Below are 18,139 nucleotides of genomic sequence, written 5' to 3'. Positions count from 1 at the left end.
TTGACGCCGCGCTTCTCTTTGGCGCTTGATGCGAGTGCGAGCGTCTTCTTGCTGTCGTTCGTGAAGAACTTGGCGCTGATCGCGGCGAGCTCATGGATCCGACGATGCAGTGGAGTCACTGTCGAGGTGGATCCGGCGAGTCGGCGATCTTGGCCTTCGGGGTGGAGAGTGCACGGTGGTTGCACCCCCGTCGATTTCGTCGCCACCGGCTTGTGCCTGGCGGTCCTGCCGCGGCAGCGATGTACTTGGCTGCCGCGGAGCGTCGCCGTTGGCGAAGCTGATGAGACTCTGAATGGTGGCCCTCCATTCGTCGATCTTGTCTGCCGTTGGAGGGTAGTCTAGAAGAAGTTGAGCTCGCGCCAAAGCTTCTGCTCGAGTGGTGGGCGGCAGTGGCGAACGGTGCGAGGAGCGGGATATGCTCGGACTTCTAACTAAGTTAGAAGGAGCAGTATCTCGTCCGGGCGACCGTGTCTCGCTTGTGCCAGCATGTTGGCGTGCATGCTGGTCTTGAGCACCCCGAGATCCACGAGCTCGATCTTGGTCCAACAAGCTTATGGTACTACGAATACCATGACGATGTCGGTCCTGCGCCTCCTGAGATGGGCGCGGTGCATGTACGGACACTGAGGTCTGCGCGGCCTTGTCCTTGGACCTGGCAGCGCCGTGAGCTTCCTCGTCGATGCCCGTTCTTCCGCCAGCGTCTATCCCACCACCCGATTGCTCCGGTGGTGGTGGGATCGACGTGGACGGAGCAGTTGCCCCCGAAGCCTTCTTCTTCGGTGGTATGTCGATGAAGAAGTTGAAGATCTAGCTCGTGTGAACGCCGGATCAGGTTCACACAATCTCGACGCCCCCTACCTGGCGCGCCAAAGATGTCGGGGAAACTGATCCACCAACACCTATGGGACCGGCGGACCGAGCCCCTACCTGGCGTGCCAAAGATGTCGGGGAAACTGATCCACGAACACCTATGGGACCGGCGGACCGAGCCCCTTTCGATTCGGCGGGGGGCGGAGATCGCACGAAGAGCGGATCGAGGCGAAGCACACGAGCATTTTACCCAGCTTCGGAGCTCTCCGGAGAGATAACACTCCTACTACTGCATGTTTTAGTGTATTATGTTCTTGCTCGGGAGCGCTGAGTGCTACAGTACACTCTAGCAGCTAACGAGACCGAGCGTGAGTGTTTTTCTGCCTTCGAACTGAGCCGAACCCTCCGCCACGTTGCGCATGGGCCTCCTTTTATATGCTAAAGGGGTCACCGACAGGTGGCAACGTAGACAAGGGTAAAAATGGAAAGGTGTTGCGGTTGATACAACTACCTGTACAGTGTATCCTACCTAACCCTGACGGCAGGGGACAAAGGCATTAAATGCCCGTCTGCATCGCCCAAACAGTGCAGGAAGGGACCGTCAGGGACGCCACCGCTCACCACGATGTCAATCTTGTCAGCGTCTCTTGCCACCACGCACCGCTGGCTGCACAGCCTCTCGCCACGCGTGCTTGGGAAGGCCCCAGGGCGACACGTTGGTGGATGTGCTGGAGCGCGGGTATAGGGTGGTTACTTGCCGCGGCAAGCGCCTTGCCGCGGTCGTTGTCTTGTCGCGCCCGGAAGCTTGTCGCTCACCGGGCCTTGCCGGGACACGTGGCGCGTCGCGGCAAGTTCCTTCAGATGCCTTGGTTGGCCTTCCCGGCAAGCTCCTCTTGCCGGGGCCTTGTCTCCTTGGCTTGAATACTTTGTTCTTGAATGGCTCCAAAGGAACCATGGAGGGTCTTGGCGGTTGCCCGGCAAGCCTTGCTGCTGGGCGCTGCAACTGCCCATGTACAAGTTCGGGATACTAGGGTACCCCTACTCTAGTACACCGACAGTAGGGAGAAGGAAGAGTAACAGGGACGACGTTGCGTCTATCATAGATTAGCCGATAATGGAGGAATTGTTCATTCCTCTCAACAAAATGATGACTACACATAGCTTCTTTACCCAAATAAACAGGAGGCATTATCATATCTCCTTCTCGTGGGGCTATACCAAGAAAATTAGCCACACAGGTTGCATAAATTCCTCCAAAGAAATTTCCCTTTCTACTATTATTCTATAACCTACGTGCAACTATTGCCCCTAAATTATAACCTTTAAAACCGAACACCGCACTCTTGAGGACACAAAGATCGGGGGCACACATGTGACATACCTCGTCCTTACCGTTAATGCATCTACCAATAAAGAGAGCAAAGTAATGTATAGTAGGAAAATGAATACTCCCTATGGTAGCTTGTGTTACGTCCCTAGATTCTCCCACAGTAATACTAGCAAGAAAATTTCTAACTTCAGATTTGAGAGGATCATTAATATTACCCCACTGAGGGAGTTTGCAAGCAGTTGTAAAATCCTCTTAATCCATGGTATAAGATGTATCATAAATATCAAATAGGACACTAGGAGAATTACGCGTACAGTTATATTTAAACCCCCGCACAAAGGAATCAATCAATTGAGAGTACTGAGGACACTTATCTTGTAAGAAGTCCTCCAGCTTAACATTACGCATGTACGCGTCAAATTCCTCCTTGAAGCCTGCTTCGACCATAAAATCATTGGATGGCCACTCACAAGCCCGTACATACGCATCCCTCAGCAATTCAATGTCTTGCTCACGTATAGCAATCCTTGGCCCTTTCTTTGCCGAGGAACCACCTTAGTACATTCTCCTAAGCATATTTCTTTTTCTGAAAATTTCTGAAATTTTAGTAACTTCATAATAATAGTGCATAAAACTAAACAAGAATGATAGCAACTACTCCTACAAGTTCCTAGAGCCCATATCATGCATTGGAATTGCTTGGGACCTCAAAAATTTAACATGCAAGCTCAAGAACAGGGTCACCAAGACAGCAAGGATTTGCAAAGAATAAAGCACTAGAACAAAAACTAATTGGACCAATGGAGGAGTCACATACCAAGCAACAATCTCCCAAAGCAGTTTTGTGAATGGAGCTTTGAGCTAAGAGATCGAAAATCGCAGCAAAACGAGCTAGAATCGTGCTTGAGCTGGATGGGTATTTTTTTGGGTAGAAGATGAAGTGTGTGGGTGCTGGCATAAGTGGAGGGGAGCCACCAGGGGCCCACGAGATAGGGGGGCACGCCCTACAAGGGGGGCGCCCTCCTCTCTCCTGGCCTGGTGCTTGGCCCTCCTACAGTGTTTTCGGTGCCTAAAATCCTCAAATATTCCAGAAAAAATCATACTAAATTTGCAGGGCATTTGGAGCACTTTTATTTTCAGACTATTTTTTAATGCACGGATAATTCAGGAAACAGACGGATAATACTATTTTTGCTTTATTTATTCTAAAAACCAGAAAGTAAAAAGAGAGTACAGAAGGTTGTGCCTTCTAGTTTCATCCATCTCGTGATCATCAAAATGAACTCGCTAACAAGGTTGATCAAGTCTTGTTAACAAACTCATTCCGAATAACACGAAACCGGAGAAATTTCGAATAACACTAAATTACCTCAACAGGGATATGAAAATCCCCAACAACAAGAATATCATATTTTTTCTTGACAGTAGGGAGAGGAAATTCAAAACCTCCAAAAATGATAGTTGGAACTTTTTCAATAGAATTGATGCTACGAACTTGAGATTGTTTCCTCGGAAAGTGTACCGTATGCTCATTACCATTAACATGAAAAGTGATATTGCCTTTGTTGCAATCAATAACAGCCCCTGCAGTATTAAGAAAAGGTCGACCAAGGATAATAGACATACTATCGTCCTCGGGAATATCAAGAATAACAAAGTCCGTTAAGATAGTGACATTTGCAACCACAACACGCACATCCTCACAAATACCGACAGGTATAGCAGTTGATTTATCAGCCATTTGCAAGGATATTTCAGTAGGTGTCAACTTATTCAATTCAAGTCTACGATATAAAGAGAGAGGCATAACACTAACACCGGCTCCAAGATCACATAAAGCAGTTCTAAAATAATTTCTTTTAATGGAGCATGGTATAGTTGGAACACCCGGATCTCCAAGTTTCTTTGGTATTCCATCCTTAAAAGTATAATTAGCAAGCATGGTGGAAATTTCAGCTTCTGGTATCTTTCTTTTATTTGTGATGATATCCTTCGTATACTTAGCATAAGGATTTACTTTAAGCATATCAGTTAAGCGCATACGTAAGAAAATAGGTCTAATCATTTCAGCAAAGCGCTCAAAATCCTCATCATCCTTTGACTTAGATGGTTTAGGAGGAAAGGGCATGGGTTTCTGAACCCATGGTTCTCTTTCTTTACCGTGCTTCCTAGCAACAAAATCTCTCTTATCATAATGTTGATTCTTTGATTGTGGGTTATCAAGATCAACAGCGGGTTCAATCTCTACATCATTGTTATTACTAGGTTGAGCATCAACATGAACATTATCATTAACATTATCACTAGGTTCATGTTCATCACCTGATTGTGTTTCAACATCAGAGATAGGAATATCATTGGGATTCTTAGGTGTGTCTACAGTAGGTTCAGTAGAAGCATGCAACGTTCTATCGTTTTTCTTTTTCTTCTTCTTAGAAGAACTAGGTGCCTTTAAATTATTTCTCTGAGAATCTTGCTCGATTCTCTTAGGGTGGCCTTCAGGATACAAAGGTTCCTGAGTCATTCTACAAGTTCTAGTAGCCACTCTAACGGCAAATTCATTTTTATTATTCAATTCATCAAGCAAATCATTTTGAGCTTTGAGTACTTGCTCAGCTTGAGTAGCAACCACAGAAGCATATTTGCTAACACGGTGAAGTTCGTCTCTAACTCTAGCCAGATTATCACCTACGCGTCCTATCTCGAAAGCATTATTCTTTAACTCTCTACCAACATAGGCATTAAAACTTTCTTGTCTAGCCATAAAGTCATCAAATTCATCTAAGCATGGGCTATGAAATTTAGTAGAGGGTATTTCAACTTTATCATATCTATAGAGAGAATTTACCTTTACTACCTGTGTCGGGTTATCAAGACAATGTAGTTCTTCAGGTGGTAAATTAAGACCATGTATTTCTTCAATAGGTGGTAAATTCTTAACATCTTCAGCTTTAATACCTTTTTCTTTCATTGACTTCTTTGCCTCTTGCATATCTTTAGGACTGAGAAATAAAACACCTCTCTTCTTCGAAGTGGGTTTAGGAATATGCTCAGGAGTTGGCTCAACTGGTTCAGGAATTACTTCAGGAACTGGCTCGGGAAGAGTCCAATTATTTTCATTAATCAACATATTATTCAATAATATTTCAGCTTCGTCGACTGTTCTTTCCCTAAAAACACAACCAGCACAACTATCCAAGTGGTCCTTGGAAGCATTGGTTATTCCATTATAAAAGATATCAAGTATTTCATTTTTCTTAAGAGGATGATCAGGCAAAGCATTAAGTAACCGGAGGAGCCTCCCCCAAGCTTGTGGGAGACTCTCTTCTTTGATTTGCACAAAATTATATATTTCCTGCAAGGCAGCTTGTTTCTTATGAGCAGGGAAATATTTAGCAGAGTAGTAATAAATCATATCCTGGGGACTACGCACACAACCAGGAGCAAGATAATTATACCAAGTCTTAGCATCACCCTTTAATGAGAACGGGAATATCTTAAGGATATATAAATAGCGAGACTTCTTATCGTGAGTAAACAGGGTGGCTATATCATTCAACTTGGTAAGATGTGCCACAACAGTTTCAGATTCAAGGCCATAAAAAGGATCAGATTCAACTAAAGTAATAATATCAGGATCAATAGAGAATTCATAATCCTTATCAGTAACACACATAGTGAAAGTGCTAGTTATTGACTAGAGGGGGGGTGAATAGGCGATTTTTATCAAAGTCTTCAAAACGTGGAAGTTTCGAAGACCAGCAATAGAAATGACCTAATTGATATGCAGCGGAAGATAAACTACAACAAGCAAGCCATAGTCAAGTATGCAATAATGTGAACATACAAAGACTAATAGCAGCAAGGTAGTAAGGATCAGGATGGAAGATAGTATGAAGCCAATCAACGATAGTAGTCAAGCAATGAAGTCAAACAGATAAGACAAATAAGCAATGACTTCACGAAGACAAACTCAAAGTAAAGGGAGGGAAGGGATAGAACCAGTCACTTGTTGAAGACACAGGATTTGTTGGACCAGTTTCGTACGTCTGGTTAGGGAGGCTGAGATTCAACTCAGAAGACCGCGTCTTCACCTTATTCCCCTTGAGCTAAGGACACACAGTCCTCGCCCAATCACTCTGGTAAGTCTTCAAGGAAGACTTCCAAACCTTCATAGACTTCGTTCACCGGCAATCCACAATGACTCTTGGATGCTCAGAACGCGACGCCTAATCGGCTGGAGGATACACAGTCCTCAAGTGTAATAAGTCTTCATGTCACACAGATAGAAAGACTTCAGTGATGCCTAACACTCTTTGGATCTGGGTGTTTGGGCTTTGTCCTCGCAAGGATTTCTCTCTCAAAGGCTTCGAGGTGGGTTGCTCTCAAAATGACAAAAGTCGTAAACTAACTCTAAGCAGCCACCAATTTATGGTGTAGGGGGTGGGCTATTTATAGCCACAAGGCAACCCGACCTGATATGTCCGAAATGACCCTGGGTCACTAAGGAACTGACACACATGTTCCAACGGTCAGATTTCAAACACACACGACAACTTTACTTGGGCTACAAGCAAAGTTGACTCATCCAGCTCTGGATAAGATTTGCTCTCATTGTCTTTGCTCGAAGACATAGGATTTGGGTTGAGCATCACTTCAGTCACTCTGACTTTGTTCACTTGGACCCCACTTAACAGTACGGTGGTTCCTATGACTCAACACAGAAGAAAAAAGGAAACAACGAAACAACACAGTCTTCGCGCTCCATAGTCTTTGCTCAATGTCTTCTCATGTCATAGTCTTCAATGTGAATATCTTCACATACCACCATTGTCTTCAATGTCTTCATACATTTTTAGGGGTCATCTCCGGTAGGTAAACCGAATCAATGAGGGACACTACCTGCGTTATCCTGCAATTCTCACAAACGCATTAGTCATTCAACCAACTTTGTCATCAATACTCCAAAACCAACTAGGGGTGGCACTAGATGCACTTACAATCTCCCCCTTTTTGGTGATTGATGACAAACTGGTTGAAGTTTTCAACGGGAATGAAGTATGTGAAATTGTAAAGGATAGGGTATTTTCTTCATAAGTGGCAAGGGCTCCCCCTGAAGATGTGCATATAAGTAATTTGCTTTTGGAATGCAAATGCACATGGCAGGTTGTACTTGTGGAGATCCACTTCAACTTATGAAGATAATTCATCATGCATGAAATGACATAACTTAAGGAATGACATGCATAATGGAAAATGGACGTCTGCAGAATGATCTAAGTGCGGAATGATCTAAGTGCGGAAGTTATCATCGCACATGAAAGAGCAAATAAGTAGCAGACGACCATCGAGTTTAAGTGTTACAACTCAACGAACGAAATGTATCAAAAGCAAGAGTTGTAACCACTAGGCAAAATATAAAGCAACCGCCCATATGAACCCGCTTGAAGACTATCAAACTCATATGCTTCTCCCCCTTTTGCCAGTAATGACCAAAAAGGTTTGAAGACATAGAGCATCTACTCGTCCTCATGAGGAGTAGTTGAAGCAGCAGGGTTGTCGTTGTTGTTTGGCGGTGCAGACGAAATTGGTGTAGTGTCGATGCGTGCAGAAGTAGGGGGTGGTGAAGTAGCATCATCTTCATCATCGATCACGTTGGCATTCACAGTTGCCGCGGAGGAAGAATAGTCAGAGTCTTCAAGGGATGGAGTTCGTCATAGGACAACATTCCCTGGAGGAGTGGAGTCAAACTTGAATCGTTCAGTGAAGCCATCGTCTTGAAGATCTGCTTCAGCACTGAGCAGGGTCAAACTCTTCCATGATCGCCGACAGGTTTTGTGAGTGACAAATGCATTCTTGGTGGCAAGATTTTGAATGCGATTTACATCCACCAAGAGACTTTGCATCTGATGCTTGAGCCAAAAGTGATGCTTGTCTTGTTTCTAATGCAGTGCCACAACAAGTTCTCGGTCATTTAGGACCCAAGAGCGCTTCTTTGGCCTTTGAGCAATTATGCTCTCAGTAGCTTCAGTTGGTGCACGATGAGGTAGACGAGTGTTTCCAGCCATCGGATAGACACGAGTTACATCTTGGACTCCTTCCATAGGCTGAGTGAAGCTTTGGTGTTCAACATTTTGAAGACAAAGAGGCTTCTTGGTAGGCTCAGGGTATATGGCTTCAACTGACATATCAACCTCTGGTAGAAAGATCACATGATTGCGAGTAGAGGGCTGATAGTTGATAGCAGAGTGTAGCTTGATGAGGCGCATGACCCATGGAGCATAGAATTTCAGGCCAAAAAGGTAAGATCCAGATGCAGCCAGTTGCCTGAGGAAGAAATCTTGTGCATTGAAGCTAATGCCATTGATGATGTAAAAGACCAATGTCTTCATGGCTCCTTCAAGTTTTGCAGCTGATGAATGTCCTTTCATAGGCCATAGAGTTCGCCTGATGATGTGATATATGGTGCGTGGCAGATACTCAAGGTCATCAACAAGGAACTCCTTTGGGTATTCAGCATCATGTGGTAATGGCTTCATCATGCTCAACATCTGGCTCATGTTGGGTTCTGGCTTATGGAAGATGCTCTCCAAAGCATTGCGATGGTTTTGACAACCAGGTTCGTACAACTCTCCGGGAGTGGATAGGCCTGTAAGCTCAATGATGTCAAGAGCTTTGGCTTCATGATGAACGTTTCCTGTCATCCACTCGAGAACCCATGTTTTTGTATCCCTGTTGTAGCCGCGAATGTGGAGGGTAGCATAGAATTGAAGCAAAAGTTCTTCATTCCAATGTTCTTTATCTGTCACAAAGCTGAGCAGACCAGCATCACGAAAGCAGTCAAGTGCTTCTTCTAAGCATGGAAGTCCAGCAATGGCTTCAGTGTCGAGGCGCATATGAGGGAAAATGTGCCCTTGATCATACAGAACGCAGGAGTAATAGCTTCGTTGCTGATGACTCCAGAAATGATCAGATGATATTCTTGGCCTTGAGTAAGGGTTCTTTGAGCTGTCAAAGAAGGTGTTGTGGCTTTTGAAGCCATTTGCATTGAAGGACCCGACAGATGTGGCAGTACCTGGAAACCTTGGCAGTCTTGGCTTTGGTTTCTGGACCTGAGGCCTATGCTCAATGTGATAATCAAACTGAGGACCAGAGACATTAGGAGGAGGGACCAGAATGGGCCATCTTACTGTGATTAGCTTGCCATGGTTGTAAGCTTGCTCAATTGTATAGGGCCTTGGTGGCGGAACAGGAGCAGTGGCAGCAACAGTGGCTTCAGGCTGCACTATAGAAGCTTCAGGAGCAGTTGCAGCATTGACTTCTGGCATGTTGCTTGGTGCAGGCTCCACATTAGCTTCAGCCATGACCACGTCATTGGCTTCATTCGTGTTAGTGGCGGCAGCCTCAATGTTTTCAACCTCCACTTGTTGAGCTGGAGGGTCTGGTACGGGCATGTTCACTTCAGGAACAGCTTCTTCAGGAATGGGGGGAGTAGGGACACGATCTTCTTGATGTTCGTCACCGGCTGATGCAGCCGGATTGTCTTCAGTAGCTTGGGCTTCAGACATGAAGACATTCATAGTTGGAGTGGCTTCTGAAAAGACTTGACATGCAACAGGTTGGTGGTGCACTTCTCCTTCTGGAATGCTCGGAAGAGGGACTTGAGGCCTTGGTCCTTTGCAAAGCCTTTGTAATACAGGCGACGCCTTGGGAGATGGAGTAGGTAGGCCCTCATCCTCTTCAACTTGCACAGATGGTGTGACTTGTTACTGTTGGGGAGTACTGGGGGAGTCTTGTTGTTGCGGGCGATCAGCCCATGATGCATCCTGAGCAATTGGCGTCAGAGGACGACCAATGCTAATGATTTCGCTGTTCGTGAGAACAGGCGATGATACCACGTTGTGTTCAATCTGAGGAAGAACTTCATCATCTTCAACCTTGTCATGGTGACCAATGTCTTCAGCAGTGATGGGATCAACTGCTGGAATGTCTTCAGCTTCATGAGCCTCTGTGGAAGCAGGCTCATGAACAATCATTCGTAGTTCTTGATATGCAGATGCAGGGCGAACTACTGAGATAGGTTCAACAACAAGGGGCTCTGTGGGAGCAGCCCGATTCTTCTTGGTCTTGCGCTTCTTCTTGGAGGGAGCAGCATCAGAGGCTTCTGAGGTTTTCCTTTTTCTGGCTTCAGCCTCTGCAGCCCTCGTCTTCTTCTGTTCTGAAGCAGTTGACATGGCCTTTGGCTTCGAGCCAGTCATGCTTCTTGGGAAGACTATGCGAGGTTCCTCTTGCCTTAACGGGGCAGATTGGACAGTTGATAGCTTCTTCTTCTTTGTAGCCATTCTGGGGTCAATGCCAGGACGACCAAGAGCCTTGCGCTTCTCAGCCTCATTGTAGGCTAGCACACATTTGTCAGCCAGACTCTTCATGCGCTCTCGAGAGCCTCGAGCTTCTTCACGCTTCTTGTGAAAGGCTTCTTTGAGCTCGTGCAGCATGATCTTGAAGTTTTTGACATCTTGCATGTTGAGCGTGGCCACATGCTTCTTGAACTGAGCCTTTTCATAGTCAATCTTGTGCTTCAGTTCGGCGATGCGCTAAGCAATAGCTAACTCAGAAGCAATAGCGCCATTGAAGGAGACGCTGAGGCCAATGGGAAGTTGCAAGTCATCAAAGCTGAGATTTGGTGTGTCAAACCACTCGTCAATGAAGTTATGGATAATTGCCACGTCAAAGAGAGGCAAATTATTGAAGATCTCTGCTTCTTCCTTGCTCTTGATCAGTTGCTCAAGAGCATCATCTGCAAGATCGTCATCGCTGGACAGATCAATGTGCTCTTCACGCAGAATGGCAGCAGGAGTCAATGTCTGATCAGTACTCTTGATGATTTTCTTTTTGTTCTCCGTCTTCTTGGAGATGCATGAAAGATCTTCAGACTGCACACTGTCTTCAAGAGGTGCAGTGGCTAGTGGCTTCACACGTGACGCTTTTGGAGGTGTAGCTGATTGTGAAGCCTTAATTTTCTTTGGCTTCTGCGGCCTTGGAGGAGGAGCTGGGGCTTCATCAGTATCAGCATCATTATCAGAATGATCCACTTTGGCACCTTGTACCAAGATGTATGAGATGAGGCCATCAAGGTTCGTGAAGGGGCCGATTTCATTTTCTTCTGCTTCACGTGTGCCGTCATCACGGGGATCAGAGGGACCAGGATTGAAGTCTAATCCCCATGACTTCTTGTTTTCCTTTGTCGATCCCTTTGCATACTAGAAGTTGCGCTTGAAGAGATTATCGTCACGACACCAGAGCAATGATGATGGATCGGCATTTTCAGGCTGAGGTCCACGGACCATACAAGGATAGAATTCTTGTGCAATAGCTTCAGCTTTGTTCTTGGGGAGGAGGCCTCGATAGAGAATATCACCCCAAGGACTTTTGATAGCATTTTTCTCAGCATACTCCTGGGTCACGAACTTGTACTTGAACCATTGTTCAGCCCAATAGCGTCGAATCCATTGGATTCGGGTCTTGCGCTGATTATAATCCTCTTCAGGATCTGTCTTGTAGATTTCTGCGAGGTCATCAGGCAAATCTTTTGATGTTCCCCCTCGATGCTGTCTACCACCCTTCCTTACTGATTTCTCTGCAGCCATGAACTTCAAACTGAATGGCTTCAATATGTTCAAAGGCTTCAAGGGCTTTCGCTTGCTGGTCAAACAGGAACTAGCTTCAGGAGAGTTAATGTGTTGCTGTAAGAATTCTGCAAACGAATGCAGACTATGAGAACCAAGGGATTCTCCCACGGACATGTACCTGTGACAGCATTAGAGATGCGAGGGAAGGGGAAGAGGTCATATGCGTTCTCAGAAGATTTTGAAGATAAATCAGTTTGAAGACATTGACCTCATGTTGCGAAGACATTCACTTATATGTTGAGAGTTGGTTCCAGATTTGTATGAATCCATGAATAAGTACAAGTGAGGAATCTAACTATATATGAAGCTTAAGTGAATATACTAGGCAGTATGAGATGCAGACAGAATAGATCTAACATTGTGTAGACAGAAACCAATTTTGGTAAATAGGATGAATCATTGAGGATCAAAAAGATGGTAAAAATAGAGTTATATTTACCACACGAAGAACTGCTAGATGGGATGAATAGGAGACCGAGCAGTTCAATCCACCGTGCCCTAACTTGGCGATGGAGGACACCTATGGCGGCGGCGGAGAGGACGATGTCCGCGGCCGGCGTGAGGACGGCGTCGGAGAAGTCGCGGCAGCTAAGCGCTTCGTCGCCGGCGTCATCGAGAGCTAGCAGTGGCGCTAGGGTTTTGACGAGGTGGAGAGGTGGAAGAAGGTTTTCTTGACCGCAGGGGACACGTATTTATAAGTAGGTGTGCGGCATAGCACAATTACGCAGGCGCCCCTGCCTGTTCACATTCGTGGGACACGTGGCAAGCATGCAACATACTCAGAGTTGTCCCACGTTCCCACGCCCGCCAAGTTTGTCGGATGGTTGTTCCGGCTTCTCCGGATTTCAACAATAAAGATGAATCATTTAAAAGGACTTGATGTTTGTCTCTGTGTCTTCTGCTGACAAGGATGCAGAGAAGACATTTGACAGTTTCAATAGAATGCATATGATTTGGATAGATAGAGTTTGAGATAGAAAGCATAGAGAGATTAGGGTCCGATCACATTCACTTAGTTCAAAAGATTCACAAATGAAGACATAGCTATAAGTGAATGCTGTAGAGGACAGAATACTAGTATATATGTATGAGAAAGCAATCAAATCAACATAGTGAAGTAAATCATGAAGATAAGTTGAAAGTTGAAGATAAATCAATATGCGAAGATATTCAACAATAACGCCATGAGTGAAACACTTCAAACCAAGAAATTTGGTGGTGGCATTACCCACCGTATAGGAAGTATTAGACCCAGACACGACACACAATTATCGTGGCGCTCCGAAGTCAAATTCCACGTTAATGTATTCACACTTAGAATGTAAGTCTTCATTGATTGAAGATATACTTTACTTCATGTGTTGCACATCTAAGTCATCAACATGCATAAGTGTTAGGATGTGTGCCTGATCACATGACATTTGAGGATTCCAAGATATTTAGCTCACACCGTAACTTGCAAAACCTTTTCTCATCCAAGGGCTTTGTGAAGATATCTGCCAGTTGCTCTTCAGTGTTGACGTGAATGATGTCAATATCTTTCTTCATGACATGATCTCTGAGAAAGTGATGACGAATTTCAATGTGCTTTGTCTTCGAGTGCAGGACTGGATTGTTGGCAATCTTGATAGCGCTTTCGTTGTCACATAAGAGAGGGACTTGTTTCAGATTGATGCCATAGTCCTTGAGAGTTTGCTTCATCCATAGAAGCTGAGCGCAGCAAGATCCGGCAGCAATGTATTCAGATTCAGCAGTTGAGAGTGATACACAGTTTTGCTTCTTTGAAGACCAACAGACAAGTGATTGTCCCAGAAAGTGACATGTGCCTGATGTAGACTTGCGATCGACCTTGTCACCAGCATAATCAGCGTCTGAGAATCCAACCAGATCAAATCTTGAGCCCTTTGGATACAATAACCCGAGTGTTGGGGTGTAAGCCAAATATCTAAGAATTCGCTTCACAGCTAAGTGATGTGATTCCTTTGGTGCCACTTGGAATTGAGCACACATGCAAACACTAAGCATAATATCTGGCCTAGATGCACATAGGTAAAGTAAGGAACCAATAATGGAGCAGTATACCTTTTGATCGAACTCTTTACCATTGTCGTCGGGACCAAGATGGTGTTTGGCTGGCATTGGCGTCGTGTAACCTTTGCAATCTTGCATTCCAAACTTCTTCAGACAGTCTTTGAGGTATTTTTCTTGAGATATGAAGATGCCATTCCTTTGCTAATGAATTTGAAGACCAAGGAAGAACTTTAGCTCACCCATCATGGACATCTAATATTGCTCTTGCATCATGTATCCAAACTCATCACTATACTTCTGGTTGGTGCAGCCGAAGATAATGTCATCCACATATATTTGGCACACAAACAGTTCACCATCATATGTCTTCGTGAAGAGTGTGGGATCGAGGGATCCAGGTTTGAAGCCTTTACTCTTCAGGAAGTCTTTGATCGTATCATACCAAGCGCGAGGAGCTTGTTTGAGGCCATATAGTGCTTTGTTTAGTTTGTACACCATATCAGGATGTTTTGGATCTTCAAAGCCAGGTGGTTGAGCAACGTACACTTCTTCTTCAATCTTGCCGTTGAGGAATGCACTCTTCACATCCATTTGATATAGCAAGATGTTGTGGTGATTAGCATAGGCTAGCAGTATGCGAATAGCTTCAAGCCTTGCTACAAGAGAAAATGTTTCATCGAAGTCAATTCCTTCAACTTGAGTATATCCTTGAGCCACAAGACGTGCTTTGTTTCTGATGACTTGACCATACTCATCTTGCTTGTTTTGATATATCCATTTAGTGCCAATAATGTTATCCTTGTGAGGGTCAGGGCGCTTGACAAGTTCCCAAACATTATTCAGCTTGAACTGTTGAAGTTCTTCTTGCATGGCTTGAATCCATTCAGGTTCCCTAAAGGTTTCAGCAACTTTCTTGGGTTCTGATATTGATACAAATAAAAAATGCCCACAGAAATTTGCTAACTGTGTTGCTCTTGAGCGAGTAAGTGGACCAGGTGCATTGATGCTATCAATTATCTTCTCAATTTGTACTTCATTTGCAACACGAGGATGAACTGGACGAAGACCTTGCTCATGCTGATCATTGTCATCATTGGGAGGATTGTCTTCGGTCTGAGAATTGTCTTCAGGTTGGTTTGGTGCAGAAATGATAAGTTCCTCTTCAAGCTGTGCTTGAGAAGGCATGATTTCACCAGTTCCCATCAGCTTGATAGATTCGCTGGGAGGAGCTTCATCTAATGTGCTTGGCAGGAGTTCTCATTGTAAACCATTGGTTTCATCAAATCGCACGTCCACAGTTTCAACGATTTTGTAGTGAAAGAGGTTGAAGACTCTGTAAGAGTGCGAGTCCTTTCCATAACCGAGCATGAAGCCTTCGTGAGATTTAGGTGCAAATTTTGACTTGTGATGGGGATCCTTGATCCAACACCTAGCACCAAAGACTCTGAAGTACCTGACATTTGGCTTCTTGCCAGTAAGGAGCTCATAGGATGTTTTGCTCAGAAGCTTGTGGATGTAAACACGGTTGATGATGTGACATGCTGTATCAATAGCTTCAGGCCAGAACTTTCTTGGTGTATTATACTCATCGAGCATTGTTCGAGCCATCTCAATGAGGGTTCTGTTCTTGCACTCTACAATGCCATTTTGCTGAGGTGTGTATGGAGCAGCAAACTCATGAGTGATTCCCATTGTATCCAGATAAAGATCAAGCCCGGTGTTCTTGAATTCAGTGCCGTTATCACTTCTGATATGCTTGATCTTGACACCATAATTGTTCATGGCTCGATTGGCGAATCGTCTGAAGACATCTTGTACTTCAGTCTTGTAGAGAATTATGTGCACCCATGTATATCTTGAGTAGTCATCAACAATGACGAAGCCATAGAGACAAGCTGTTGTTGTGAGGGTAGAGTAGTGAGTAGGGCCAAATAAGTCCATGTGTAACAGCTCGAAGGGTTGAGATGTCGTCATGATTGTCTTCGAGGGGTGCTTCGCCCTAGTCATCTTTCCAACTTCGCAGGCACCACACAAATGATCTTTCTTGAACTTGACACCTTCGATGCCTATGACATGCTTCTTCTTGACGAGTGTGTGTAAGTTCCTCATGCCAGCATGCCCCAGCCTCCAATGCCAGAGCCAGCATTCTGAAGCTTTTATAAGAAGACATACGGCAAGCCGTGGACCTGCTGAGAAATCTACCATGTATAGATCATCTTTCCTATACCCTTCAAAGACTAGGGACTTGTCAGATTCCGTTAGTACAAGGCAACGATATTTTCCGAATAGCACAATCATGTTCAAGTCACAAAGCATTGAGACAGACATTAAGTTGAACCCAAGGGATTCAACAAGCATCACTTTATCCATGTGTTGATCCTTTGAGATTGCAACTCTACCTAGACCCAATACCTTGCTTTTACCAGTGTCAGCAAATGTGATTTGACTCTTGTCAGATGGACGTAAGGTTGAGTCCATGAGAAGACTTCGATCACCAGTCATATGATTAGTGCATCCGCTGTCCATAATCCATTCTGAAGCACGAGGTGTCATACCCTATAGTGCAGTTAGGAGGATAGGCTTCACAAGGTATGTTGTGAAGCATAAGCATTTGACGCACACTAGGATTATCACAGCTTAGATCAAGGTTAGAACACATAGTATGACAGGTAAGCGATTCATATGTGGAATACATAGTAAGTCGTTTTATCATGCGTCCCTTAATGTGTTTTAGGTCCCCAGCAATAGTATCAGACGCCTTCCATTGCTGGCTGGAGACCATATTATGCAAAAGAGAGTTAATTCTTCTTCACCACCCACATCTTCAGGGGTGGCTTAGAAGCAATGAGTCTAAGTGCAGCATCTGAGAATTTCGGCTTTGAAGCCCTAGCAAATAGCCTTGCAGGAGATGAATGATACTCATATGAATAAGCAGAAAAGTTCTTAGTCCTATGAACATGGCGTTTTGAGGACACACGTTCATATTCATAAGTTTGAGTATGATTTCCCTACAAAACATTGGCGTTAGGGTGACTCAAGTGAGTCCTATATTCGTATGAAGCCGTTGGACCATATGATGCCTTTGGTCTGGGGTTTGTCTTCTTCCCTGGTGGTGTCATGATGACATTCACTGGAAGATTCTCAAGACAGCTTTTGGGAACCCAGATCTTCTTCATAGGTGGTCCATTCCTGCAGTTAGTACCAATATACCTGGCAAACACTTCACCATTCTGATTTTTGAACAGTTTATAGTTTCCATCAAAGGATTCATCAATGATAATAGGATTAGCACAGGTAAAGCCAGATAAAGTGGATGGATCCACTGAAGGTTCCTTTGCAGCAACCCATGTGGTTTTGGGATACTGCTCAGGCTTCCAGTAGGAACCATCAGCATTCATTTTCCTCTCGAACCCAACACCCTCTTTCCTAGGGTTTCGGTTCAGAATCTGCTTTTTGAGGACATCACAAAGTGTCTGATGTCCTTTCAGACTTTTATACATCCCTGTTTCAAGCAATGTCTTCAACCTAGCATTTTCATCAGCAATAGCAGTGGTATCCTCCGTAGAGGGGTTAGTTTCCACATCAGTAGTTGAAGACAATGCAACAGTAGCGGCATTGGAACATTCAGCAACAGAGGTAGCGTTATGACGCTCAATGCATTTTACGCATGGTGGTTCAAATCCATCCTGAGCGGAACTGATCTGTTGAGCGCGAAATGACTCATTCTCTTTTTGAAGATCTTCATGAGTCGCTTTCAATTTCTCAAGCTCTTGCTTCCTTTGAAGATAATCATAGGAGAGCTTTTCATATGTGGTTGAGAGCGTCTCATGAAGACTTTCAAGTTCTTGGTACTTAGCATGAAGATTTTTTATGTCTTCAACTAAGGACTGTGAACGTGTCATTTCCGCGTCCAACCGGTCATCGCTTTTGTCTAACAGTTTTTGAGTATGTTCCATAGCCCTTTGTTGTTCAGTAGCAATTTTAGCAAGTGTTTTGTAGCTGGGTTTGGATTCACAATCAGAGTCATCTTCACTTGATGTTTGAAAGTAAGCATCACGTGATTTTACCTTGGCACCACATGCCATGAAGCAGTAGGTGGGAGCAGGATCGTCCATGTCATCAGCTTCAGCGTTGGTGTGGAAGTCATTGTCTTCAGTGTTGAAGATGGACTTGGCAACATAGGCTATGGCTAGAGCCAGACTTGCAACGCCAGGGTCGGACTCTTCTTCGGACTCCACCTCCGCCTCCTCAGAAGCAGACTCCTCTTCTGAATCCATTT

Source organism: Triticum dicoccoides, chromosome 2B (genome assembly GCF_002162155.2).
Source record: "Triticum dicoccoides isolate Atlit2015 ecotype Zavitan chromosome 2B, WEW_v2.0, whole genome shotgun sequence".
Classification (NCBI taxonomy): Eukaryota; Viridiplantae; Streptophyta; class Magnoliopsida; order Poales; family Poaceae; genus Triticum; species Triticum dicoccoides.
This window is presented reverse-complemented; position numbering follows the sequence as displayed.